Raw genomic sequence first — 13,295 nt, forward strand, 5'->3', positions numbered from 1 at the left:
CTCCATGACCTATTGAGTTAATCAAATTGTTTATGTGCATTCTCTCCATGACTTTTAATACTCATATATATCCATCTCTAGCTGGCATAGTTTACAGGAAATGAACCTATGATTCTTGGGTGTCAAGTCTCTCCCAGGACTAGAGTGTAGTCTTTGTCTTCCTGATTCCAACAGCACCTCAACCTGAGTTCGTATGCGAAAGTTATGCTCAATCAAAGTTTCAATCAAATTGGGAAAAGTCGAAGTCAAATTCAACATTATGCCATGTGGAAATCCGTACATATGACACATGGCAACAAAGTCATCAGGCCTAGTGGGACCCACAGAGCTAATTTGGCAGCCCAATCAGCAACTCAGGTGGACCCACAAGTAGATGATGTGGCAACACCACAAGTCGACACATGGCAAGTAAGTGATAGAAGTGGCATATGGTGTGGACCAATGAGAGCCTTTCACATGGCCCAATCACATGGTGCCACATGGCACCTCAAATTAGGCCTCAGTGGCCTTGGCATAATGAAACCTCTATTTTTGTCTTATTCTCCTGGTTTGGGGAGTCATTACAATATGGACATACATATACCATATATTATATAGTTTGAAAACTATATTAAAACCAAAATTGGGCTTTAAAACCATATTAGAGAAAAATTAGGAGTCTATGGGTTTTGAACCCAAAACCTCTCCAACAAGAAGTAACTTAATATAACTATGCCAACCACACACTTTGTCTTATTCACCCTCACACTTTGTTATAAAATGTCATTCAAATGGTTCAAAGGGAACCATGGATACTACATGAGAGATGAGGGTGATAGGTAGGCCAATTAAGACACGAATATCAAGAGGATTCTAGGAATATTGTTGGAGCATATGTTAGGGAATATTCTTTATGAAGAATCTTTAAGGAATCTTAAATATTTCCTGGGGACAGAATTTTGAAAGTGTCAAAATTATGTCAAGTTTATACTCATTTTAACTAGTTTTTCGTCAGGACTTTGACGGTGTAGTCTATTTCTTCATCTAAGCATCACATTTTTCACTCGTGTCCAAAAGAGATTCTTTATGAGGAATCTAAAATATTCCTAGAGAACCCAGATTTGACTGTGACAGAAAGCGGTCATGTTTATACTCAGATTTCACAGTTTTTCATAAGGAACATGATGGTGCAAGTTATTTCTTCATCTAAGTAGCCAATTTTTAGGTTGTCCCCAGACTTCGAGGTATAAGGTGCATTTTTTCCATGTGTTCATTTTATTTTTTGTTGAGATAATGATTTGTTGTTGAGATCCTTGTTTTCCATTTTGTTGGAGGATCCTTGTATGCCACTTCATGTGGGAGTTTGATATTTTGTCATGTTAAAGGAGAGATTATATGAGTGAGAGCTCTCATAGAAGAATGTCTCATGGAGATAGATGCCACCCTAGTTAAGGAAGTTATTCCTTATATTGAAAAATAACACATCATGTATTCATTATCATCTTGCAGCATTTAATGAAGCGGCCTCCCCACTCTTGACACTAGGTGCGGAGATGTAACCCTAACTGGGTGAACTTCATTATCAAGTTGTGTTTGTTCTTTGATTTGATGGTTGCCTTTATGTTTCCTCTCCTTTAAAGTATGCACATGTGGTTTTTCATACTCTTTCACATGCAATTTTGCTAACATCATAGAAGTAAAAGATCTTGGTTAATTCTGGTAGCTGAGAGAATCTGGATCAAGTTTGGTATAACATCGATCTTCTTTTTTATTTGAATTGAGAGCGTGAATGATAACCAGAGATTGAATGTGCAACAAGAAAAGAAAATGGAGGATCATGGATATCTCTACAAGGCCTTTTATAGAATGGAAAGCATAAAAGATATAATGTATGCATATTATGAGGAGAAAATGGCAAAAGAGGGACAAGAGAAAGAGAGAGTAGAGGGTGATGCTCCATGTCCAACTTCGAGTGAATATACTTCTTCCTCATCTTATTCTCATTATTCAAATGAAGAGATCAATGAAAACTTTAAGGCGCGAAATGTTGAATTTTCGGAGACTTCTACACGAAGCGAAAGAGGAGAAGCATAGATTACAGCTTCAATTATGAGCCACAGAAGAGGCCTTGGAAAAGATGAAGTGCAACAAAGGATTAGAAAATATATCATCACCTACTTCAAAATAAACAATTGTGGTAAATAGTTTTTATATTTCTTCAATTTCATTTTCACATGATGTTATTTTTGCTGAAATCATTGAGGTACCCATTTTAGGAACCAGCATAAGACTCCTTACTAAGATGGGGTATAATGGAGGAGGACTTGGTGTTAATGGCCAAGGAATGACTCAATCATTGTAGGTTGTACAAAGGCCTCGATTTGTGGGATTATGCTATATTGAAGGAGGGTGTTTGAAGGTAGCAGAAGAAAGGGATTATTCAGATAAAGAATCCAAGTCATTTTCGAAACCATCGAGGAAAGAGAATGACAAGAACATATCACAATCTTCCCATGACACTGTACATTTCAAAAGAAGAGCTAAAGCAAGCTCCCATCGCCAATATTGTGCCAGAGACAACCAGGTGAGGTATAAAAAGTCTCAATATTATAATGTTCATTTTGATTACAAGAAGATTGATAATGATGAGAAAATTTTATTGCATAGAAAACCATGTAGTTTTTGTGGCTTGTACAAAGGCCTCGATTTGCGGGATTATGCTATATTGAAGGAGGGTGTTTGAAGGTAGCAGAAGAAAGGGATTATTCAGATAAAGAATCCAAGTCATTGTAGGAACCATCGAGGAAAGAGAATGACAAGAACACATCACAATCTTCCCATGACACTGTACATTTCAAAAGAAGAGCTAAAGCAAGCTCCCATCGCCAATATTGTGCCAGAGACAACCAAGTGAGGTATAAAAAGTCTCAATATTCTAATGTTCATTTTGATTACAAGAAGATTGATAATGATGAGAAAAGTTTATTGCATAGAAAACCATGTAGTTTTTGTGGCTTGTATAACCATGTAGTTTTCAAGTGTTGGAAAAGAATGGCAAAAAGAAAGAGGACAAGATGTGAAAGGCCTTCTCCACATCAAGGAAGTAAGAAGGTTAAGTAGGTTTGTAGGAAGAATAATTTTTACATTCATTGCAATAGAGGTGGACATCAAAGAGCTACATGTTGGGAGCTCCATCTATAGTAGCAACTCAAGAAATACAAAGCGCCTGTGCAGGAACCAGATTGTAAAGTCGTTCAACAGGTGAATCAACTATAGGGATGATCCATTCACTTTAATGAGTGAGAGATGGTTTTATTAGATACAGTAGCTTTTCATGGCCGCATTTTGTAAATCACATGTTGTGAAATGATTGTAAAACTGATAAAGTGTTTACCATCACTTATGAATTCAACATGGTGATATTTTTGGCCTTTTGTTTATAGCTAGGGTATTGGTTTCTATTATGATTCTGATGTAAACTTGACCAAATACTACGATATAAACTCTTTCCACGTATGGGGTTTTCTTGGGTCATGACAGGTCATGTAAAAGGACATGTATTTTGCAACTTGTACTACAGGTTTCACATGATACAGGTGTAAATTCATCAATTATGGCTCTGAAGTACAAAGATGAAGGAGAAGAAGTGTGGCTTGTTAGGGCACTTGTTGTGTAGATGATGTAGTACATAATATTTTTGATTGTGTTTATGCTTTTGGAGGACCAAAAGCTCCTCAGTGGGGAGGAATGATCTAGGTGGCTCCAGAGAGGCTCAAAAATCAAAGTCTTCATATTTTATCGAAACTAAGATTAGAGTGTAGAGGTCATCTTCCTGATTCCAATGGCACAAATGGTGCTTTAATCTGAGTTCATATGTGAAAGTTATGCTAAGTCAAAGATTCAGTCAAACTGGGAAAAAATTCAAAGTCAAAGTCAACATTATGCCACATGGCAAGATGTACATGTGACATGTGGCATCAAAGTCAGCAGGTCTAGTGGGACCCACAGAGCTAATGTGGCAGCCCATTTAGCAAACGAGGTGGACCCACAAACAGATGATGTGGCAGCACCACAAGTCCACACATGGCAAGTAAGTGACAGAAGTGGCATTTGGTGTTGACCAATGATATTTTGCCACCTAGTGGCACATGGCACCTCAAATTAGGCCCCAGTGGCATTGGCATAGTGAAACCTCTATTTTTGTCCTATTCTCGTGGTTTAGGGGATCGTTACAATATGGACATATGTATACCATATATTATATGGTTTGAAAACTATATTAAAACCAAAATTGGCTTTAAAACCATATTAAACAAAATTAGGAATCCATGGGTTTTGAACACAAAACCTATCCAACAACAAGTAACTTAATATGACTATGTCAGCCACACATTTTGTCTTATTCACCCTCACACTTTGTTATAAAATGTCATTCAAATGGTTCAAATGGAACCATGGAGAATACATGAGAGACGAGGGCCCAGGTAGGCCAATGAAGACATGAATCTCAAGATGATTCTAGGAATATTGTTAGAGCATATGTTAGGGAATATTCCAAAGAATATTCTCTATGAGGAATATTTAAGGAATCTTAGAGATTCCCCGGGGGAATAAATTTGAAGGTGTCAAAATTATGTCGAGTTTATACTTATTTGAACCAATTTTTTGCCAGGAATTTGATGGTATAGTCCATTTCTTCATCTGAGTAGCTTATTTTTTGCGTATGTCCAAAAGAGAATCTTGTGAGAAATCTAAAAGATTCCAAGGGAGCCTAAATTTGACCATGACAGAAAGGGGTTATGTTTATACTCAGATTTCATGGTCTTTCGCAAGGAACATGATGGCACAAGATATTTCTTCATCTAAGTAGCATATTTTCAGGTTGTCCCCAAACTTGGAGGTATAAGGTGCATTTTTGCCATGTGTTCATTTGATTTTTGTTGAGATGATTATTTGTTGTTGAGATCCTTGTTTTCCATTTTGTTGAAGGATCCTTGTATGCCATTTCATGTGAGAGTTTGATGTTTTGTCAATATAAAGGAGAGATTATATGAGTGAGAGTTATCGTAGAAGAACGTCTCGTGGAGAGACATGCCACTCTATTTAAGGGAGTTCTTCCTTATATTGACAAAGAACACATCATGTATTCACCATAATATTGCAACATTTAATGAAGCTGCTTCCTCATTCTTGACACTAGTCCTGGAGACATAACCCACACTGGGTGAACTCCATTATCAAGTTGTGTTTTCTCTTTTATTTGATGGTTTCCTTTATGTTTACTCTACTTTAAAGTATGCACACGTGGTTTTTCATACTCTTTCACATGAAATTCTGCTAACATCACAGAAGTAAAACATCTTGGTTAATTCTGGTAGCTGAGAGAATCTGGATCAATTGTAGCAGCCTTTAAAAATAGTAATTCTCTATCAGTTGTTAACTAAGATTCCCCAAGAGGATTTAAAGTGTAGAAAAATCAATTAGTCTTTATTTCAAACAATGTAAATACGATATAATATTCTAAAGAGAGAGGGATAGGTGAGGGTATGTTTTCGATGTAGAAACATGATCGTACATTGAAGGAAAGTGTAAAAAATCTCCGGAAATCTAAATAAATAAAATATGCCCATTGGAGTTAGGATTCAAATAATCACTGGAGGAAACTGGGATCCTAATGTTATCTGTAGATGATTCATAATCTATACTAAAGACAATGGAGTGTTGTTTGGCTATTAGGGACTGAGGGAAAAAACTACAAATAAATGTGAAAAACTAAGAGAAGAGAGGAAAAGTTGGATCCCAGTGCTTGGTGAATAAAAATTATTACAATGAAATGATTATTATAGAGGCTCCCATAAATAAATGCAAATTGAAATGGATGATGGCATAACAGAGTGATGAATGAGGCATGTTAGAATAAATTGCAAGAAAACAATGACAAAAATGAAATGGTGCAATAGGGATACCAAAGATTACATTAGTCTCTTATCATTGTACCCTGAATTTATAACAAATCAAAAAGTTTCAAGTTGATTTTTACCTCAGGTTTTACCTCAACATTTTGATGTTACCAAACACATTGATAAAGGAAAACTGACATGTTGTTGAGTTAGTCAAAACATAACAATATCTATTTCAACTACAAGTTGGAGTAGCATTGCCAATAATAATAAGAATATTGACAACAACCATAGTAGTAGCAACTGGAGTAACTCCACCTATGGAGTAACAACATGGTTTTGAAGCTTTTGAGGGGGTGAAGGCTAAAATTTTTGTATCCCTGGTTGGCCAGCAATTGGTTTGCCTCTTCTTATTTGGAAAAATGAAAGGTTGCAACTATTGTTGATTTCTTCATAAAATCTTCATCGAAACTGAACATGTGGTACAAATCTTTCCAACTAATGGATGTTCTGAAGTCGAGGATGGAGAGAGATCATTGGATTACCAGTCATTAATGTATGACATTAACCAATGCAAGACAACTCATCATTAATTTCAATGAGATTCAAGGTACCTTAGTGCATCTGGCTAGGTACGAATAAAGGTCTTGAAGTCAAGTCACCCACAAGATCTGAGAATCAGTGAACATTGATGTATTCTCATTGTCGTTAATGAGATAACCTACCATTAATGTATGCAAGTCTCAAGGTACTAAAATAAATCTCTAGCCTTGAATCTAGATAATGTGTTGAGGTCCATGGATCAAGACTCATTAGCAGGAGGGCCTTAATGCATCTAACATCAGCTAACATGAGCATATGTATACAAATTTGAAGAATTTTTAGAGGATCAACAACATGATGCAGAAATTATTGAGAAGTTTTATAGCTAGTAATTTGGTTTACAAGCAAAGTCCTTGTCTAACTGCGTCAGTGTCCTGGTTTTCATAGTTAGACTTATTTCTATATTTACTGTTTTATTTATTTATTTATTGATATATACTATCCTACTATACTTGAAAGAGGAAGAATATTTTCAAGTGTAGGAAAATTTCTAATGAAGCCATATGTGTAACATAATTGCAAATGAACTCATATTCAAATTTAGAAGATATGCTTTGAATACCAAAATATGAGGATCTAATTGCTCTGGAATATCTTGTGTTGAGAGAAGTTTGATGACGAAGGAATGTTGTGTGCTAACAATCATGGAATCAAGCTTCAAGGTGATCTATGTATCCTTGGCTCTCAGGTTCACTAGAAATTGTTGTCATGTCCTCCTTTATCATGCGAAGAAGATATTTTGGAGCTTATTGATTGTGAATGCACAACGGATCTAATGATAGGAATGAAAGAAATTCTTTGATCTTGGGCTCCAGTATATGCTCTCCAGTGATGATTTCTTGTGACTCAATGATCTCCCCTTCAATTTGGCAAGCATGATAAAGGAAATTTCTTGGGTTTCTCCTCAATATTGTTCATGAAGTTCCTGATCAGCCCCTTGATGTTTCTTATGAGTCTCTTTCTCTTCTCCTCTTCCCTGTATGGTCATAGTTTCTGTAATAACAGCAACATCGGTTGTTACAATGGTTTCAGCATGAGTTTCAATTATATGTTGTTCCTCTAATGATTTGTGGGTTGAGGCTTCTTCCTGTAGTGAATTCTCATCTTCATGCTCTACGGTAACAGGGGAAGTTCTTGAATTCACTTCTCTCCCTGATCTCAAATGTTTATCATTACATTCAATGGGGAGGTACAGTAAGTGGGAAAGGAAGGTGTTTATATTTACTCTTCCTTGTTATTGTTTGGATTTGGGTTAGGTCGCACACGTAGTTGGGGTCACAAAAGAGGATTACCTGGTGGTGCATTGGACGGGAGTTGTAGATGTTGTTGTTGCACAGGTAGCTGAGTTCACATAAGGAATTTCCCTGGAAAGGAGGCTCCATGCAATCCTTAAGGCTACAGGAATATATGACTTAGGGGAGAGGGCCATTGTGGCCATAGTGTAGGGTATTGAATCAGAGAAGGACTAGGAGGTTGCCACAAAACTTTAAGATTCTGAATTTTCTAAGGAACTTGTTGAGAATTATACATGTTACTATAGGTGTTAAAAGATGATGATGGGTCTTGAGTGATACTTAGCGGATGAGATTCCCATGGCTTCTTAGAGCCAATAAAATATGTTAACTCTATCTCCTCACTTGATTCCTTAAATATTACTTTCAATCCTGGTAGCCATGGGTAGTACCCTATCGATTGATCCTACTCACAAATGCCACAGACTTTCACATTGTTAAGTGAACACTCTATTAGAGGGTGCTTCTTCCTATAGTTGGAGTATAATATTGGCAATGATTTTTCAACTTCAGCCTACTTATGTTTTACCTGTAAAACATCCAATAGTGGAGACAAAGAGCTAGTGATATTAGTTTTAAAATTTTCAAACAAATTACCAATTTCTACTCTTGTGACTTCATCATTTGTTTATTTTTGTATCTTAGCAAAAGCATCTCATGCTAAAGTTTTTTTCTTTGATGTTCCTCCCGAACTCCTCAAGCAGAGTGAGGCTATGTCATCATAAGGCTCCTTTGATATGCATCTTTTTCCCATTAAATTGAACATGTCCACACAATCATCTCTCATTCCCTAAATTAATCAAGGTTTGAGAGATTCCTAGAGGTACCATTTATTCCTTTCTCAAGAATCCTCTTTTGCTAGCTAGTATATTTTTTCTGCACATGGATTAGTGCATGGGAAAATAAAAACTTTTATACTTTGAATGAAATTTGTAGGAAAAAAAACCTAATTGTAGGAAATAAACATCTCTATTCATGTAACCTATGTGTCTTGACTCTTTATGAGTTCGATCTTGCCTCAGTATGCCAAAGTTATGCATAGGTTCTTACCTCTCATCTTACCACCCTACCACCTCTAAGTCAAGAACACTTATAATTCATTTTATTTTCACAATGCATCTAAAAAGGAAACAATACCATTATGCTCTTACACCCTTCATAAGCTCCTCAAAATGTTGGGAAAATTAATTATCTGAATAAAACTTAATTCTTCACACATGAGTTATCAACCAGGGTAAGTTTATTTATTTCAAGGTTATCAAGCACAGAGTATGTAGGCGGGAATTTCCAACTAACGTTGCCTAGTTCCTAATTATTCCTAAGATTTCTTATACAAGAATTTCGCACTCAATAAAACTAAAAGTTGTTGTAACTATTAATACTTGTAGGAATGGAAATCACACAAAAGTTTCATTTCCAAACCCTCACTTGCATAAAAATAACACTTTGCACATAATGTTGGGAATGAAATCACACTTGAAGAATAAAATGGCATTCATTTATTCTAAGATCACTCTTGCAAGGAAAACAAATAACACTCCTTGAAATCAATTCCCCACTTGCACAAAATCATTCAACCACAACCACACACAACTATCAATACTTATGCTAACAATTAGAAATCAACCAACTCATCAACTACATAACACACTATATCAATTGTAACAATAACTAACTAAATATTTTGTATCAGCAAAGATTGCAAATATGTAGTAGCAATTAAACAACGGTAGCAACACACAATTAGTAAGGATTGATCTAGGATTAACTATGATGACATACAAGCAACTTCTATTAAATATTCTGCAAACCAACTTAACCAATAGTAACGAAAGTATATCAAAAAGAATTTTTCATAGTGATAAATTGAAATGGCAGGAATTAAAATATCCTGACTTAAATTTGAATTAAAGAAACTATGCTATCTCTACCAACACAAAGATCCTTTCTAAAGAGGAAGTCCCTTCCTCCTTAGCAAGGAGCTAGTAGAATCACAGCTCACGAGCTAGCAAAACAGATCATAAATGAACCATGAACTCACAGAATATTGCATTAGCTCTGAAAATGAAATACAAAGATGCACAGTCCAAAACTAATGTTGTAGCCCCCCTAACCTACCCTCATTCTATACATTTTATACAAAGAGACAAGGGGACGAATTGGAACCAATTCCTCCAAATCTAGATTGTCAAAGTTATGGACAAATTTACAAGATATTATGTTTGCTTGTTTTTGGAAGATATTAGTTGGAAAATAACTCAAGGTCTAAATACATTGATTTATATATCATGAAACTATTTGAGGATAGGTTGGATTGTTTTATTTGTTAACCCAGTCACCTTGTTTAGATTGGTGTTTTACTAACGATTGCAATAAGAAATATCTACTTGAAATAACCATGTGTAGCTCTCAAAACATGCACTTTTTGGAGGAACCTCTCTTGATTCACATAATTTGGGATGTTTTGGAGAAAACCCATATCTTTGTTGGCATTATGATACAAGTGTTGTCCTTGATGGCAACTCACTCAGAAGCAGGTACAAGTGATGGCAACTCAATCAGAGGACAGATCTTAGTACAGTAGGACAAGAAAGAGATATACGCAGGTTCATTAAGGAAAATCAGCGTATACACGCAGGTTGGCTTCAGTAAAAGCACGTACATGTGAAAACGTACCTTTGGTCCGTGGCGGTTAGTCCTTGGAAGTTGTGCCTATGGTTTTGGACCATGGTGTCTCGATGGTCGTGTCGATCCCTAGTTTTGAAGTTGATGGTATTATGTTACTATGGTTTTGGACCGTGGTATTGTGAAGGGCCTAAGGCTATATAAGGAGAAGATCATTAGGCAAAGAGTGTGAAGAAAGGGTGTCTGATGAAGTGAGAAGATCTGGTATTGCTGGTTATCTGTTCGGGACGCTTGGCAAGGGTCGGATCTGACAGCAAAGGTATAAGTAATTATTTCTAGATCTGCACGCGGGTTGCCTTTGGAGAAAGCGCATATACACGCGGTTTTGGTATAGCGAAGTAGCGTATGCATAATAAGATTTGATATTTCAGATTGTTGTTGATTCTGGTGGTTGTTGCAGAGTTCTGGGCTCTGGTTTGTGTTTATGTGTTCTTGATGACAGGGTTTCAGTGATTCAGTATTGGGTGATTTAGAGAATTATGATGCAAGTATAAGTTGATGATTGTATTGCAGCAGTGTTTGTTTTGTACTCATGGATCCAGTCTGAAAATTGATGAAATGTGGTCCCTGTAGGAAAGAAGGTTGTAGCCTTCTGTAGGGTCAGCACCTACGTACTAGTAAATGGATCGGCTAGTACAAGAGCTGAGGGGGTTGTAGCTCCCTTCCAGAAGTAGTTGGAAAACGAGAGAGGGTTGTAGCCCTCTGCAGGTTGTAGCCTGTGTGCTGGTAAAGGACTGCACCAGTACATTGTAAAAGAAGTTTCTTATTAAAGAAGAAAGAGACGAATTGCAGCAGGTGGTTTTCACCCACATTGGGTTTCCACCTTATATCATGGTGTTCATGTGTGTGGCTTTTGTGTGATGATCTGTTCTGTTATATTGCACCTATTTACTGTTAATATGGTTAATAATGATCTGATGCATTTACTGAAGAAAAGCTCACTGAATCATAAGATTTCTGGATATACGCTAGTTGCTTTAGACACAGTAGCGTGTACACGCGGGTTCACTTAACTGAAGTAGCGTATATGTTTCTGAGTATGAAATTTGTAAAAGTTTTATTGATCTGATAATACTGATTCACCCCCCCCCCTCTCAGTATTATTTCCAACAATCTTTTATTTTCCATGTTTGTCTTTGTTTCTCCAAAATTCACGCCCGAATATAATTACCTGATTTTGCCTTACACGAGTTGTTTGAACTATAGATCATGAGTTGGATCTTTATGGGGTCAACCTAGGTATAATTTAGGTAATGTAAATCCATGTTAACATCCCTAGGAACAAAACCCATGTTCCATAATTTCTCCTAGAGTTGCAAAAATATTCCAACCATGGAGGCTAGTTATAATAACTACATAGGAGCCACATGAACAGCACTAAGAAAACAAACAATAATCCTTTCTAATTCATCAAAAATAAAGGAAAATATTATAGTTAAACACTTTAACATTTGTAAGCTTATTATGACACGTTTACAAATAAACACAACAAGACAGATAATAGACGAGAAAAGAAGGTGATAAAATGACTGAAAATCATTGTTCAAAAAGATGACAATTTGGCGACCTACCAACATCCTTAACCAAATTATAAGAGCATGTGAGGTTATGTTTCCATCGTCCAATGCAATCATAGTCTTTATTATAGACAAGTACTTTGGAGCCACCTTTTGTCTAAATTGACATGAAAGCAATCTATTAAAGCTAGTTTAAACTTGTTCATGCTCAATTTATTTTTTATTCATTGCTTGGTTATTCAACAGATTTTGTTGAACCCGAATAGAATTCAAAATCTAGTATAATATTTTTGAGATAACTTTAGCTGCTCATTCACATCAAGGGCCCCTTCTTTGAAAAGATTGATATCAACTTTGTTCTTTTGTAATTCCTTCACATGTAGCTCCAAATTAGCAATTCGAGCATATTTTTTACCTACAAAATTCGCAAATTCTTTATGAACATTTTGGATTTTTATTTTTAACTAATTATTTAAGTCTTGAAGGTACTTTTGATGTTTTCGTATTAAAATAATAGTTCTTCATTGGAATCCTCCCTCAAAATGTGATTGTTGTTGTTCCAACTTGGAATCAAGTTCAGTAATCTTGTCTTGTTGTTGCCTTATTATTTGTCTTAAATTTTTTATAGACCATTTATTTGTTGTGACAAAGGCGCCCATTGAATTTGCAAATTCTTCAACAAATACCTCTTCTCTCTGCTCCTCTTGAATGGGCACAGTAGAGGTTTGTGCCTTTTCTTAACCTTGCGTAGTCTAGACCTATTCAACTTGAGCCTTTTCGAATAAAACCCACTCAACCTGTAATTTTTCTTCAATAAGTTTTTCAGCATGCGACTTGGCTCTTTCCATAATAATTTTCTCAACCAATATTTCTTCCATCAAATTTTGATATGTTGGAGGCTACTTTTTATAACTATCCTCTACGTAAATGCTCTCAAATTATGTATCAATTCATAATGGTGGAGCTTAAACTGAACTACCTACTTGTTTCTGACCCTATGAGTTGACATATATCATGACATGTGCCCCGAAGGACACCTTCCTTCTTCTTTGATAAACATAAAAAATCATTTCTTTGATCCTCAAGAATGTCTTGGATTCTTTGTAGGACTACCAATGAATCATAACGATTTGATACAATAATGTTTTTAAGGATTGTGCTATCTAATTTGATGTATTTTAGTGATGTGGCCTCTAATTTGGCATGATTGACATTAGATAATGAATAGACTCCTATTTGAATATGAAATGCAAGACAAACTATTTTAAATCTTGATTGTAAATTTTTAGTGATTCTAATAATTTTTCTTCAAGTTAGTC

This window comes from Pinus tabuliformis, chromosome 8 (genome assembly GCF_031772625.1).
Source record: "Pinus tabuliformis cultivar Carrire ecotype Pingquan chromosome 8, CPIR1, whole genome shotgun sequence".
Taxonomy (NCBI): domain Eukaryota; kingdom Viridiplantae; phylum Streptophyta; class Pinopsida; order Pinales; family Pinaceae; genus Pinus; species Pinus tabuliformis.